The sequence below is a fragment of the Cornus florida genome, unplaced genomic scaffold (assembly GCF_030987335.1).
Source record: "Cornus florida cultivar Cherokee Brave unplaced genomic scaffold, ASM3098733v1 CherokeeBrave_3.0.0_Hap2_Chr08, whole genome shotgun sequence".
Classification (NCBI taxonomy): domain Eukaryota; kingdom Viridiplantae; phylum Streptophyta; class Magnoliopsida; order Cornales; family Cornaceae; genus Cornus; species Cornus florida.
The window spans coordinates 4,746,889-4,764,286 of NW_026775578.1; the positions used below are offsets into that span (position 1 = coordinate 4,746,889).

Here is a 17,398-nt window from a genome sequence, read left to right on the forward strand (position 1 = left end):
ACACAGCAGATCAAGACGTTTGACTTTGAAAATTGATTTAAAATTTACAATTGACATGCACAGTGCTGCTGCAATCGTCAACCGCATGTGTGTGATTGTCAACCGCGTTTTTCTAGCTCTACTTCCACATGTATATATATACATGTACATATATTCCTCTCCATTTGTCTTTAAATTATACGATCTTCATGTATAGCTTTTTCTTTTTTTTTTTAAGAACAAAGTGTTTTAAGCGAACAATGAGATTCTTCATGAGTAAGATCTCAAATTTGATAGTAGTTATGTTATTGATTAATATTAAGATTGTTACCAAATTACCTAGTTGTAGCTGCAAGGCGTTTGGATCATGATATGAAGCCAACCACCAATGGCGTATCTAGGGTAGGGCTGGGCTGGGTTGGGCTCTAGCCCATCCAAAAAAAAAAAAGTTTTCTTTTTTATTATTATGGGTAATTTTAACCTAACCAAATAATAATAATAATAATAATTATTAGTATTAATCCACCTAAATAAGTCTAAGTCAATTAAACTACAATACTAAAATAAAGGTCCAAGCCAAATGAGCTCTAATAAAAAAATTTACTTAAAAAATTATGCTATTAAATTTATGTTTAATTTTAACCCACTTCATTGATAATTTATGAATCCACCCTTGCATGCCCATTTACTATATAACTTCTTTCTTTTAATCAAACATCAAACATTAAAAAAAAAAAAAAAGAAAAAAAAATTTGATAATAAGTTGTTAATCTTATCGGTGTTGATAGCCTGTCACGCCTCCTTCCATTAAATAATCAACAATTAGTTTAACACTGAAACTATAGTTTGTATTATTGTGGTTGTCATTATTGTGAGGTTTGGCATGGGGCCTTAAATTCTTTGTTGCGCTTTGCTTCATTAGCTTCCCCGAAAAATCCATGTAGACAAGCTTCTCACGTAAGTGACAAATATAACATCACTGGGAAATTCCTATAAAGTGAAAATTAAAGTTTTGTTTCTTTAATCTCTAATCTTACTTATTAAAATAAAATGCTTAATTAATTCGATTTTGTCTGCGACAAAAAGCCAATTTGAGTACTGTTTGCCATCAGTACATGGGAGCTTCCTTCTTGTTTCATGCATTAATTATGTCAAGTGGTGGTCTCTTCGTATATCCGGTTTCAAATATCCACCCTTTGTAAAGCAAAATAAAGGTTGAAAGTTCTGAAGTCTCTTTTTGTCGACGCATAATTAAGGAAGAAATTTTAAGTTTCTGAAGTACAACTATTGGGGAAGTCTAAGGGCCAAACAGACATGTTGATAAATTTTTAGTCCAATCCCGAATTGTTTATTTTTTTATCAAAATAAGTTTTTTTTATTAGAAACAGTCCTAAGACACACTGCTATATTTTGATGTATGCCTTTTTTTTTTATTTATCAAAATAACATCATTTAGGATGTCAAAACATAAGTTTTCTATCATACAAGAGGTTTGTTAAATATTTCGAATTTTTGTTCCTTGTCTAAACGAACTTGGGTTGTTTCATTTTTTATATTTAATAGTTTTTGTTGTTTAGGTGTTTTAATTTTTTAAAAAATTTTATTTTTAAACTTATTTTTAAGTGTTAGTTGTATTCAATTATTAATACAATATCCGTCTTTCTCTAAATTTTATATTTTTATTTTGTGAATTCAAGACAACCTTAGCTTTTGTCTCTCTAAAAACCTAATGTACAAACAATAAAAATAATTAAAAGATCATATCAGTTATGTAAATAATATATAATTTTAACAGGTAATCTAGATTATACTGTACAAATTAACGTGACTTAACTCTTAAGGCTCTTATTCTGTATCAGAAACTGGATACGGGACATTGAAGTATGAACATCAGCAAAAGTCAAAATGAAGAAGGGTCCACCATCTTTTATTTTTCCATCGGGTTACTCCGCTAGGAAATTGTCCCACAAGTCGCTACTATGTCAATGGGAGCTTTTCCAACTCAACTCAACTCAATCCGAAAGTCAACCAAATATATTATTTTAAAAAAAAATTAAAAAAGAAAAACAAATTCCCCAATATAGTTTAAAAATTCAAGTACAGGTTGAGAGTATGCATTTGTTGCAGCAGTGACAGATTCAACAGCTTTATTTAGAAAGAACCAATTTACATTTGCGCATTAAATTAAAAAATAAAGTTGAACGGGAACGATATTATTCAGTCTAGAATCAATATTTTATACTGTAATATATATTTTAATACATATTTAAAATGTTTTTTTTTTTTTTTTTTTTTGGGTAACACTAACAGGTAAGAACCTCGCTAATCTAGAATAAGAGGTAAAATTAATTAGTGTAATTAAGATTCGGGTTAAATTTGGATACTAATCTAGAAAAAATTTGCATAATCTAGATTACCTGTTTCTTCTTTTGAGAACCTTGCTAATCTAGAATAACAGGTAATCTAGATTATACAACTGACAGGACCATTTGAAGAAATTTGAATACTCACTCTTAGGTTTCGTTTGGTTAGATGGAATCAAAAAAGAGAAAATTTTTAAATTTTTTTAGAATTTTAAATTTGGATAGATGGAAAAAGAATTATAATAGAAAATATAGTTTCCCACGTTAAACTAGTTACCTCCAAAACTTTTCTCACACAACTAATTCTTTTTATTTGAAATTTCTATTTTATCTAACAACTGAATTATGTAAAATGACTAACTTATTTATTTTCTAATTGAGTTTCAAAGAGGTAAGTTTTTTAACAATTTTTATTTTAGTGAACTTCTAAAAGGCAAGTTCTCTTTAAACATGTTCTCTAGCAATACTATTTGGACGATTTTTTTTTTTTGGTTCTAAATATATACATTGTATCTGATATATATATACCCCTCTATTATATATACAGAAAATAATATATATTTTGCTTTTTTGTGTTCTCTGGTTGAAAGCCTATTAGTATATGATCCCAAATTTATTTTATTTTATTTTTATTTTTAAGATTTGTTATTTTTCTTAAATGAATAATTATTTCTACTTCTATGGTCGAAGTATTGTTTTAATTTAAACAATAAAAATGAATATAAATAATTATATTATTAGATCTAATCATTGATCATTTTATTAAAACTTTGATAAAAATAGACATCATCAAACACAAATTTATTTATTATTTTAGTATTTGAAATTATAAGAATAATTTTGGTATGCACAATCACTTTCTTTTCATTTTCATGCTATCCAAACTAACAAACTAATATTTTCATACAATTTTCTTGAATAAATTTTCATACTAACCAAATGCTTGATAGAAAATAACTTTTCTTTTTATTTACTTCACTTTTCTTTCATTTTTTATTTGTTTTTTTTTTTTCTTGCTTATTTTTATCTAACCAAACGAAGCCTTAAGAAAAGAAAAAATAGAGGTAAACAGGGGATATGAATATAAACCTTGCCTTTTAATGAATTTTTCTAATTTTGTCTACTTATTTTAGATACTAACCCATCGAATTTTTTCAGAATTATCAAAGCTCATAGATTTTGATTTATTATAAAAAAATTTTTGGGAAATATTTATTATAAATATCAACTCCAAATTGTGTATGAATCCAAATGGCTTTAGATTTGATCGGTAAAAGTGAATACACACTTGTGGGCAACAATTTCTTTGTACACACATGTACATTTTATATTAAATATAATATGTAGATTAAAATATGAGCACGCTCATCATGCATAAAAAAAATTTCTATGGAAGCTGTATATATATACACATTGACATTGTACAGACGGCAGAACATAGATTACACTGACTTTAAAAGAACATAAAAGGACGGTGCTTTTGGGAATTTTAAGGACAACTTCCACGCACTCACAAGCACGGTAGTACCCAAAAGAATATATAGTTGTATTTAGTGCAGTTTGAGCTGAGAGACATATTTACGTGCAAGCAAGGAAGTGGTTATATTTTGCATTAATGATTAATTATAAATACTTGATCAAACGATTTACTTCAACAATTCAACTTTGAAATCATTGGAAATTACTACTCTCAATCAAAATAAATTATTTAAATTAAAATTAAATAATAAGTACATATATAAAAGAGAAAATCCAAGTCCAATGCATAATTTTCATAGATTTACAATGAATGACAAGTATGATCAGAAGAATTAGAAGAGTGTGCAGGTTCGATCTATATTTTACAATATTATTTAATATACTTTTACCATGCATATCTATTTACAAGACCACCACCAATAAAAACATCCAAAAAGTGTATATCAAATAATTAATAAATTAAGGAATTCTAAGAACCACAATAGAATTAAATGAGTAAAAGAGTCTTGTATGATTCAAATTCTATCAATTGTCTAGTGGACTTCAATGATACAAAATGAATCGACAACATAAGAATTGGTAATTGTACGTATTTTAAATAATATTAAAGAAATTTTAAGAAAATAGAAAATCACAGGAACTATTACAACAACGATGTATTTTTCAAATTATTTAGCATTGGCTACATAAATTTTTTGTTTTCATTCCGACTCTAGCTATTTAAAGTTATAACCTCATTCAATCCGGTGCAATGCGTCACTTCAGGAGAACTTTCTAGCAATATTTACGAGTATGTGTGTATTCGTAAGATCCATTTTCATATTAGTCGTGACAAAATTTTACGTTTGGTGATCAAAATACTTTAAGCAACCCTCTTCCTACATATATCCGGGCTCAGGGAGTAATAACCCATGTGAGCCACAGTGTTATGCCTACATAAATGAAAACGCATTGCAAGTTTATTGAGATATTTGAACCAATTTTATTGTAATGGCGCAGTATTTATAAGTAGAGGGAGTCGGTGTCCCATTTCATTCGTGAGATGCGGGGTGGATTGGCATAAATTAATCTCGATATGGCAAAATCATCAATTCTATTAAATCAAGACTTATTGTCGTCGTGCTTATCTAAGGATGACGTGGGATAAGACACAGCAGATCGTATACAACTTTTTGTGTTGTTTGAAAATTCATTCAAATTTACAATTGACATGCACAGTGCTGCTGCAATCGTCAACTGCGTGTGTTTGTCAACCGCATTTTTTTTCTTCTATTTCCACATGTATATATATATGTGTACATACATTCCTCTCCATTTGTCTTTAAATTATACCACCTTCATATATAGCTTTCATTTTTTTTTTCAAGAACAAAGTGTTTTAAACGAACAATGAGCTTCTTCACGAGTAAGATCTCAAAATTGATGGTAGTTATGTTATTGATTAATATTATGATTGTTACCAAATTACCTATTGTAGTTGTAGCTGCAAGGCGTTTGGATCATGGTGTGGAGCCAACCACCGTTCATGTAAATGCTTCTCTTGATCGCAAAGCTCCGGTGGTGCTGCCTAGCCCCAATCCAGGCACTCACATCCCTGGAAGTAGCTCCGGTGGCCATTACTAAAAACACTACTGATCGCCGCCGCCCATTCTTATGGCCGATGCTAGCTAGCTTTAATTGTTGCAGCTCCCTCCAGATAGCTTACCTAATAGCTATGAGTAAGTGATATTGCACCAGCAAGAGTAAGTATATATATGCATGTATAAGTATTAAGTAATGTAACAGAGAAAATAATGAGAGAGAGAGATGCAGACTTGTGATAAAATGTAGCTAGCTTTTTCTTTGATAGTTCGAAGTGCACGCTTTGTAAATATTTTGTGATAATTAAATACTGTGGATTATATATACCTCCCCTTATGAATTAGTTATCATAAATTATGTATGTATGTATATATAAGTTCTCTTTCAATGTAATTTCTTTTCAACTATGTTAACTTTGTGGAGTCATTTCATCGATCGAGATTATTTTAGATCAGTCGAAAAAAATGATATGTAATTCAACAATTAAATTAATCCAACCTTTGATGTGAATGACTCTATTAAATTTATGATAATGAAGTTTGTGGTTGTGATTTATGATAATTATAATTTATATCTTTGATAATTGCTTAGTGACAATAAGCAAGCTAGAAAACAGGTATAGTAAATATTCAATTCAGTGGTGAGAGTGTTGACATTAATTATAATAGTTGGTCTTTTTTTCAAATATAGCATGAAGGCCTTAGGGTATGTTTGGGACGGTGGGTTTGAAGGGGAATGATAACATTAGTTATGATGGAAAGGAAAGAATAATAATCATGTTTGGGAAAAGAAAATGAAAGAAAAGAAAGGGAATTATTTTAATTAATTAACTATTATGTCCTTTTATATATATATATATTCTCCCATACCTGCGCACAAGAAAAGAAAAAAAAAAAATTAGGGCTAATCATTTCAGCCTCTTCTCGCCTCCATCTGTATTATATATATATATATATAGCAAGGTTGTTAAAATCGGGATTCTACGTAGAATCGTTTTGGGCTCCGTAGAATCGGAATCGTAGAATCGGATCGTGAATCGTAAGATTCTACCTAATTGCGAAAAAATAATTGAAACTAACTTCCTAAACAATAAGATATGTAAAATATAACCAAAATAAGGCCAAAACACACCATATTACATATCCATGACTTTAAATCTCAAATCCTAACAATATTATAAAGTCCGAATATAAATAAAAGTAAAAGAAAATATTCCAAAATCTGAATATAAATAAAAGAGGATGTAACACAAAATAAAATAGTCCATAAATCTCAAATCCTAACTCATCCCTCTCCAAAGTTAGAAACTAAAATTACATATCCATAAAGTCATCATTGAACCCTGCACCATCTTCCTCATTAGCTTCATCAATAGGATTTAATGGCTGCAACTCTTCATTATCGTCAATTGCATAAATTTCCTCAACTGCAAAGCATAAAGAAAGAACAAAAATTAATATAATGTAATAATTTATACAATATTATAATAAAAGTTTAAAATTTAAGTTCTTACATGTCCTAGTCATCCTTTCTACTTCATCTTCTTCATCGGAATCATCTTCTTGAACTTTGTCATCAAGAACCCTCAACCATTTAGTTTTTGTTGGAAGAACCGGATCCTCTTTTTCGGTAATCCATTCATCATCGGAAGAGACATCTTCAAAAATAATTGGTTCTATGACGGCTTGTCTTTTCAAGTTCCTCTCCCTCAATTTTATGTTATACATAACAAATACCAAATCATTCATTTTCTTTTGTTGCAACCGGTTTCTCCTTTTTGAATGCACCTAAATATATTACCAATGAGGTTAAAACTTAAAATTAAACAACAACATTATTAAAATTTTAGAACTATGCATTATTCAGTAATTTATCATCTCAAAGGCACTCCAATTCCTTTCACATCCCGAAGAGCTGCATGTTAAACTCAATATTCTAATTGCAAACCGCTTCAACTCGGGGCACTCATCACCATATGAATCCCACCATTCAGCTATTATATTAAAAATATTATAACATTAAAGTTAAAACTATTCAATTTTCAATTGACATTTGAATTACGAAATATAATAAATTATCAAATATCAATATTGCATTTTCTAACCTGGAGACTTCTTGTTCTTTGTCAATATTGCATTATCTAGGCCAAAGAGCCTTCTTGCAGCTTTGAATGTGTCCATTTGGCAATCAATTTTTACTCTCTCATTAGAATCAGGAACCATTCTTTGGAGACATTTATAAACTCCTATTTTCACATCTGCATCTAAATGGAAACTTGGACTATATTGGAATTGGGGATTCAGAAAATATGCTGCCGCATGCAAGGGTTGATGAAGTTGAGATGTCCATCTTGCATCAATGATCGTACAAATAGGTTCATACTTACAAAATCGTTAATTTAATGTAAGTCTAATAATTTTCAGTTTAACTATTTACAAACAATACTATATTCTAAACAATTAAAAACTCTATTACTCTTTTAGTTTTTAAATAAATTAAAACTTTACCACTTTTTGATGCCATTGAAGTTTTTCTTAATTTCCTCCTTGGCACGATCCATTGCTCCATAAATGAATCCCATAGCCGGTCTCTCATCAGAATCCACCAATCGGAGTACTTTAACAAGAGGTATTACAGCTCTTAGACAATTGGCAACATTTGTCCAGAAGTTACGATTGTCTAAAGCCACACCTTCAACTCTTTTCCCTTTACGTGTCCTTGCAAACTTACTAGAATTCCACTTAGAGGATGTAAAAAGATTCATTAATTCTCCTTTTAGTTGATTAAGACGCTGCAAAGTTAAGTAAGAAGTGGCAAATTGCGTCATTGCAGGTCTAATAAGCTCCTTGCCATTTGTGAATTCCTTCATCCAATGGTTAAGCATACACCTTGAATAAATGTATGAAACAATCATGCTTCCATCTTCAATTGTCTCACTATGCATCTCAATTTTTTTCTCAAAATCCTCCAACATCAAATCAATGCAATGAGCGGCACAAGGTGTCCAAAATAATTTTTTCCTCTTTTCCATCAACATCTCTCCAGCCAATTTGTAGTTAGAAGCATTATCAGTCATAACTTATACAACATTTTCTTCTCCAACTTTTTCCACAATCTCATCTAACATTTCAAAAACCATTTGGCTAGTTTTTGAAATATCAGAAGTATCTCGGGATGACAAAAAGATAGTTCCCGATGGGCTATTGACAAGAAAATTACATATTGAACGTCTCCTCTTGTCAGACCACCCATCTGACATAATAGTACATCCAGTCTTCACCCATTCTCCTCTAAAATTCTCGAGTATATTCAATGCTTCACTCACTTCCTTCTTCAAGAATGTCTCTCTAATTTCATGATAAGAAGGAGGATTGAGCCCCCTCCCATACTCTCCAATCCTTTTAAACATAAAAGGAAATATGGGATTGTTCACACAATTGAATGGTATAGCACTGGTATAAAAAAATCGGGCTATGATTTGACATACTGCATCTCTCTCTTCCTTTTTAAATTTCTCATTCAATGTTGTTTGCCGTGACGAATTCTTTGTTACAAATCCATCCATTACACCACCTTGCTTCTGCTTCTTTGATTGTTCTAAGGCTATACATTCACTATCATCATCATCGATATCAATATCATATAAGTTTTGTTTCTTCTTCTTTTGACTTTTCTCTGAATGAGCTTGAAGAATTTTTTGAAATTGTGTTCTCACTTCTTCGGGCACTTGTGGACACGGCTCAACATTTAAATGAGTGCCAGCCAAGTGATGTTTATGCCGATAAATACCCCCAGAATGGGAAGTGTTGCAATACCGACACTTCACTTTTTTTGAAGTCCCATCCTCAACCCCATGTTCCCATCCCGGATCTAATCTTTGTCCCAAAGCATTTTTTCTTGTAGTTTTACCAGAACTTCCAGCTGATGACATCTATTTCAATATTCATATAATTCAAGTTATTCAACCAATCAAAAGTTTTGCATTCATATAATTCATATAACTAGTTGGCAGGATTAGAAATATGGATAAGAAAGCAGATCAGGTGTATTAAGCCTTAGGCCTGCTTTTCCTGCAACAAATTAATTAAATTCACTACACATATATACTTCTTAATTTGAAGCTAGAACCTACTGTTTGTGTGTGTGTGTATATATATATATATTCTGTAAAATACTAAAATCATGGAGCCAACAGAAAGTTATGTATTAACTAAGATTAATCCTGAGGTACATATATATATATTAAATATAAAAAAGGGTATATATATATAGTATTAACAACTGAGGTCGGCCATTTTAATATGGGGTAAAAATTAATAAAATGTTGTGTAGGTAGTTATTTTCATAAAATGATGGAAAGGAACATGATCGAGTACACACCTTTCCATAAAGTATGCAACAGGGATCAAGAAAATAGCAGAAATAGATTATCTGTATGTGACGATTACCAACTGGTTTATTCCTTGCTTAAGGACCTTCTTAAGAAGTATGTTGACAACCGCCAAACCAAAATCAACACCCACCATTGCCAAAATAGGCTTCCACTGCTCATAACAACTCATATTAATTAATTTTAAACAATCTGATCGATCGATGGATTTCACCACTGATCAAGCCGCGCCCCTCTTCTAGCTTAGCTTATTTCTGTTTTCTTTGGTTTTAAAATGTATTGCAGACTTGCAGTTAAAATATATATATATATAAATGGAAGGTCCTCCATCCCAAAAGCACTGGGAATATATAGATCGAGATGCTTAAAATCTCAAAATCAAATCATACCTTTTAAAGAAATGCAATTAACTTTGCAATTCTATAACATATATTAATTGTATTCTCTCTTTCTAGTTTCTACTCCCTAGCTTTACTGATTAGTAGTTGGAGATTCTAGAATCAATTGCTAATTAGTAGTTGGAGATTCTTGAAATTTCTTAATTAAGGAAGAAAATAAATATATAACATACCTGGCCGAACCTGTAAGCTGCTGTATGGATCCAATGATTCCGATCTGCAAGCTATGAGCCTCTGCCCTCTGCACTGCCACCTCCTCTCAGTCCTCGACTCCTCACTCCTCTCTGAGATAGGGTTCGTTAACTTCGTTTTGTATTTTATGATTTATAAAATAAATAATTAAAATATATAATTTGGTAAATAAATTTTTATACAAAATTTGGACCAGGCTTTGGCCCAAACAACTAAAAGAATAAAGGCCCAAAGACCAAATAGTATAAAGGCCCGCCCAAAGGCCCCAAACACACATTTTTGGTAGAATCGGTAGAATCGTACGATTCTACGATTCTACCAACGATTCTAACGATTCTACCTACGATTCTATCAATTGGGCGATTCTGATCCGATTTGAGTTGATTTTAAGAGCTGAGTCGTAGAATCGTGCGATTCTACGACTCAGAATTGCGATTTTAACAACCATGATATATAGTCTCCTATAACAAGAAAAGGAAAAAAAAAAAAAAAAATAGGGCAAATCATTTCAGCCTCCCCAATCTCGCCTCCATCTCTAAACTTGCCCTCTCTCTCTCTCTTTCTCTCTCTCTCTCTCTGCGCACTACAATAATCAGAAGTTCAAAACCCATATATTTTTCTGTTTCTCTCACTGCACTACAACAATCAGAAGTTCAAAACCCATATATTTCAGTTTATCTATCTGTCTGCAAGAATCAAAAGTTCAAAACCCGGATCGGTATATCATTTCAAATTGTTCAGAAAATCAAAACCCACATCCTTCAGTTTCCATCGCCGCTGTTCCAGTTCGGGTTCGCCGTCAGCCGCTGGCCCACTGTCTCTCATTCTCTCTGCAACTGCTAACTGTAATCTTGAGGATAAAATTGGCATCACAACTCCTCCATCAGCCATTGCCTTCCCTTTCCTTCCATTTCTGCCTATTTTTGGGAGGATAAGCAAATTATTGTATAAAACTATACATAACCCTCCAAGCCCTTCCCTCTCATTTCCTTTCCTTCCACCCATTTTACCTAAACACAATTTTTTGATCACCCTCCATCACCTTTCCTTCCATTTCCTCCCATTTCCACTCTACCAAACTGACCCTTAGTGAGGACAATATGTAATAGTTTTTATTCCATAAATTTCCTGAAGGTCTTACTTGGGCGACTTGATCCTGTATCAAAAAGTCAAAAACAGTGCCTTGAACCTAGAAATAATTCATCAATTAACAATAATTTGAACAAGTGACGACAGTATGTACAAACTATAATGCCTAACTCAATTCTGAAAGTTGATTATTACTTTTCTTGATACGACAGTAAAATTATTCGTAATTTGAAGATAACGAGTTTATAACGAAAAATATTTAAGTCTTTTCATATGCAAAAGAAAGTAAAATTATATTAATACGACATTCTCGAGAATTTTCGATACCAAACAAGCCTCTAAATGACAAATATAGCATATTCACTAGGAAATTGCTAAGGGTGAAAATTAAATTTGATGCTTAATTCGATTTTGTTTGCAACTAAAAGTTAAACTTGATTGTGGCAATATGACTACTGGCTAGCATGACGTTTCATGCATTAATTATACATATATATTGACTTTAATTGGCCAATACACGTACTATACCAAACATTAATCTGTCTCAAATATACGTGCATTAATTAAATAATTAATGGTATTTTTTTACTTTTAAAGAAAAAGGGATAGCCAAAAGATTTTTGATCATTTATGTATGTGTATCAAATTTATATGTCTTACTTCATATTCTAGAGTTGGCAAGAGTTGAGCTTATTAGTCCCACGGGTTGTTGCAGAGTTGGTAGTCAGGACGGGTCTTAAGTGTTTGCCTACCATATCAAGCAGTTGGCCAAGGTTCGAATCCTAGCGCCTCTCTGCAAGTCTCTCGATTGACCGCTTATCACAAGGTGTATACTTTGTTGACACTCAAGCATGAATATCTCTATCTCCTCAAAAGTCCACCATCTTTCATTTGTCCATCGTTGGACTACTAGCTAGGAAGTTGACAATTGAGCTTTTCCAACGGCACTCATTCCACACGTCAACCAAACAACATTGCAAAAAAACAAAAAATCAAAAAATATCAATTCGATTAACTAATTTATGTACAATATAAACCAACATTATTTAATTTGGATAAGGATTCTCTCCAACACAGGAGAGGATCTACACAGAATTCAGTGATTGAGATTAAATTGATAAATGAGACTCAAGACCTCACTTGCGCGAAAAAAAATCCTTATATATTTAATTTACTTTTACCAACCACAACAAAAGAATACAAAAAGGTATATATCAAATCTCTATGACATTAGAATTAAATGAGTTAAAAGTGTCTTGTATGATTCAAATTCTATAAATTGCCTAATGTACTTCAGTGATACATTCATTTATAATGGATCCACACAACAGAAGAATTGAAAAATGTATCTAAATAACGGATATAAATTTTTTTAAGAAAATCAGACGTTCAGAAAAAAAAAAAAAAAAAAAAAAAAAAAAAAAAAAAAAACAGTGATTAATTAATTAAATGTTGGGTACAAAGAAAATTCACGCACTCATGTCTCCATCAAGACTCAAATATCTGAGTTTCCATTTGTAAAGACGAGTTTGTACCAAGTGGGTCATTGCCCGGTTGGTTTTATATTATTTTATTGAGGGTAGTTTTAATATGTGGGAATAATTTTATTGTATGGTGCAATTTTTATCGTATGCTTAGTTGAATAAGAATTTTTTTTTATATATACAAAAGTTTGTTTGGTTGACAGTTTCTTATACTCTATAATTATTTTATGAAAATGGGTTGATGGAGAAAAAATAACCCTAGGGTTAACCTACCGCCATTCCTCTCTAACTTGAGGATATAGAGATATTGTTATTCAATCGACGAAGAGGATAAGGTGAACCCTAATATCGCAACCAACTTAATCACCTCAATAGATCCCATTACCATTGATAAGGGAGATCTCAACCATCGACATGTGCGGAACAATCTTGATTCCAATGAATAGCCATAAATATGGGTATCGAGTCATTAAATCAAATATGAGAAAAAACCCTTAAACATTGAATAAAGAATTACTTTTCTATTATACAATTTCAAGTACTAATTTGATCGTCGGAGGGTCCCCGGCCGCTACCCACCGGTGCCATTCGAGGTGACATTCCATTATTTTATAGGTAAACGCCGCCGTTTCGAGCCGCGAAAATTTTTGCAACATGGGTAAAGTATAAAAAAACCCCTGTTATATAAAACAATATGTAAGAAACACCTTAGCTATTTAATATATGCATATAAATTCCTAATCTTTGAAAAAATGTAACAAATTGCTCTTTGATCGTCAATTTGATAATTTTTTTTTATAAAAATTTCAAAATACCCTTAAGGGCATTTTAGGTATTTAAGTTTTCAAATTGAGAAAATGTCCTTATTTGCTTAATTTTAAAAATGTATGATTTTTTGAACATTGAGTTTTCTTTTTTTTTCTTTTTTTTTTTTTTTTCTTTTTTCATTCACATTCAGTATATATATAACAGGATTTTTTTTTTCAAATAATTAACAGTCTTTTATAGTTTTTTAAAAATAATTTTATAATAGGCCCAGGTGCAATGGAGGGGGCCATACTTCGCTCATCTCTCAACTCTACTTATTGTACTAGTTTTTGGTTATTAATTGTGATTTTGTATAGAAAAATTAAAATTAGACTCCTAAAGTTTTCTAAAAAAATTATAAGAAAAATTACACTTATATAGAGTTAGCAGTCTTAAATAACAAAATAGTCTATTTTAAAAGTTTATTTTTCACTTCGATTGAATTAGGTAAAATAATTATCTATGCATCAATAATTATTGTTTAGGTCCAAAATGTCATCCAAACACTTATTCCAAAATGTTAAAAATTATTCCTAAAATCAAGTACTTTCTTTAAATAATTTATTTTCTTTAACTTTGTACCTTATTGTACCTTATTGCTACAACTTTCATCATATACACACGATAACTTATACAAATAATAAAAAAGATTCAATATAGTAAAAAATGGGGCAATCAAAGATTAGTCCCCAAAAAGAAAAATATAATTAAATTGATATTTGCAGGTTTGAACCATATAGATTAGGAGATATGGTTAAAGATTTTTTGCACAAAATTTATAATATATATATATATATATATATATGTTGTTTTTTATTTTATTTATTTTGGTAATATGAACTAAATGGTTGTTTCAGTAAATGGTGAAAAAATGCACAAAATATAAACCATATGCAAAAATGCCAAGTTGAAAGTCAACTCAGAAATTTTGTTTTTCTAAATTTTATAAATGAAAGAATTATTAGATTTATGAAGGATATTTTGATATTTTGAAATAAGAATTTGGAGGGTATTTTGGACCAAAATAATAGTTTTTAATGCATATGTAATTATTTTATCTAATTCGACCAAATTGAAAAATTAACTTTAAAAATAAACTAATTTGTTATTTAAGACTCCTAAATCTACTTAAGTGTAATTTTCTCAAAATTATATTTAGGATTACTAATCTATGGATTTTTTTTTCCTTTTTCTTCGAGCACATCATTCTAGTTTTCCTACAACACACATGTCATTCTAGTCAAGAATGCTTGACTAAGAATGCTTGACTGGGCAAAGGTGGGCTGTAGCCGTTTTTTTTTCTTCTTACTATACTAATATTAGCCCAGCCCAATATATATATATATATATATATATATATATATATATTAATTTTATTAGTCCACCTCAGTCTACCACCCAAGCATGAAAGGTGTTAAAATAGCATTGCGTAAAAGGATTGGATGAATTTCTTGCTAATTGCATGACTATCAACCTTGAATAAGAGCTTATTTGGAAAATTGACTTGGAGTCTATTATTGGTGAATTCGAGTCTTTAAAGACTTGTCAAGCACAAGTTAGATAGATATTTTGTAATATTTGAATTCAAATATTTATCTATATTATGTTATAATTTTTTATTTTTTTTGGCTTAAGAAATTTTATTATATATTAAATTTATGTTTAATATTAGCCCATGCCAACGAGAAATCCTGGATCTACCCTTGGTTGAAAAAAAAAAAAAAATTAAAACCTACTTGTGGCCCTTCACAATCTATTAACGGCTATCACTGGTAGGGATGGCAACGGGGCGGAGTTGGAATGGAGTTGGCTAAACCCTACTCCGCCCCATTAAAAAATTCGTTATACCAACTCCGCTCCAACTCCGAGACGAGTTTATAATTGGTGTACCATCCCTGCCCCTACTCCGGTTGACAAAATACCAACTCCGCCTCGCATACTCCGTTTAATTGCGGTAAAGTTGAAACTGTTGAATTAATTCCTGGACTTGGGATAGAATACTAAGATCTTGAATCTTTGAAGATTGAATCACGTGCACAATTGTAAAATTTTAGTAAGTAGTGATTCTAGCGAATATTTAGTCAAAATATATTAATAAACACTTAAATTATATATATATATATATATATATATATAATCGGGGTCGGGGCGGGGGTGGGGTGGGGGCATCACTAAATCCGCCCCCGCCCCAAACCCGCTTCGAGTTTTCAATTCTTTTACCATATCCGTCCCAAACCCATTTATGGAGCTACCAAATCCGCCCCATTAGGAGCGGAGCGGGACGGAAACCCAGCGGGTTAGAAGAAATTGTCATCCCTAAATTCACTCGTACTCAATTCTCTCTCTCTATATATTTTTTCTCATATAATTTATAGATATAGTTTTAAAAAATACATATTTAGAGCCCTTTTAGGATTGCTTCTCTACTGTTTAAAAGCGTTTTTGTTTTAAAAATTTGCGTTTAGTTATGAATGGTTATCAAATTTAACTTAGTAATTTACGTTTGAATTAATTAGAGATTGAATATTTTAGGTAATTTTTTTTTATTAGTCAATTATGTCTTCCTTATTTTTTATAAAGACAATTACAATCATTTCTTAATAAAGTTACTATTATCAAATATGGTATTGTAAAATTAGCAATAAAAATAATTTTTATAAATTTTGTTAAAAGATAAATTAAAAAATAATTTGATTATGAAAAGTACTTGTTATATTGTGTCACCAAAAACCTAACATGACCGCACTTTTTTTGACAAATCTAGTGATAAAATTAATTTTTTTTATTCCAACAGCAACAATATGTTAACAAAATTGTTAAAACTATTTATTTTAAAATAAGGCTCCGCCAAACAACCTGTGTCACATTTTATTGATGAAATGAGTTGGATTAGTACACCTATGAATGTGAACGTGGCAAAATAATTCTACCAGATGAAGACTCTCCTCAATCCTTATCTAATCAACGCCAGCAGAGATCGAATACAAGTTTGGGTGTTGTTTGAAAATTAATTGACAGATCGAGAGTGCCTCAGTTGTCAACTGCATGTGTTTTGTTAACACTGTTTCTTCCTTGAATTCACTTAACATTTTCTCCGATATACTGTCTATCGATCTATATATAAATCACACCACAAGTGCGAAGCCTTTAAAACGAATTTTCTGAGTGTTTCTTAATTTGGCAATATAGAGAAAAAATGAACTTCTTCATGAGTAATAAGAGTACCACAAAAGTCATAATTATACTTATGTTATTGATTATTAGTAATATTTTGTTACCAAATTACCTCTTCTTGTTGTAGGTGCAAGGCATTTGGATCATGGTGCAAATGCTTCACTTGATCGCAAAGCTCCGGTGGTGCTGCCTAGCCCTAATCCATGCACTTACATTCCCGGGAATGCCACCGCCGGTGGCCATTGCTAAAAACAATTATGTATGCTTTGTTGTTGCAGGAGTAAGTATGCATGTAGAAGTAGTGTTAACACATACACAGGGGGATACAGACTTTGATAAAATCTTGGAACAAGAATGTGTAAATAATTAATGTTAGCTTAAAATGCATGCATGCCAATAATTATTTGTAAATACTTTGTGTTAATTAAATACTACGGATTATAAATCGATATTGTATGAATT

General features: G+C 31.0%; 1 pseudogene; it reads right to left on the reverse strand.

The window, feature by feature from the left end:
- Nucleotides 1-7,264: 7,264 nt before the first annotated feature.
- Nucleotides 7,265-17,179, reverse strand: LOC132269611 (uncharacterized; annotated as a pseudogene).
- Nucleotides 17,180-17,398: the final 219 nt, after the last annotated feature.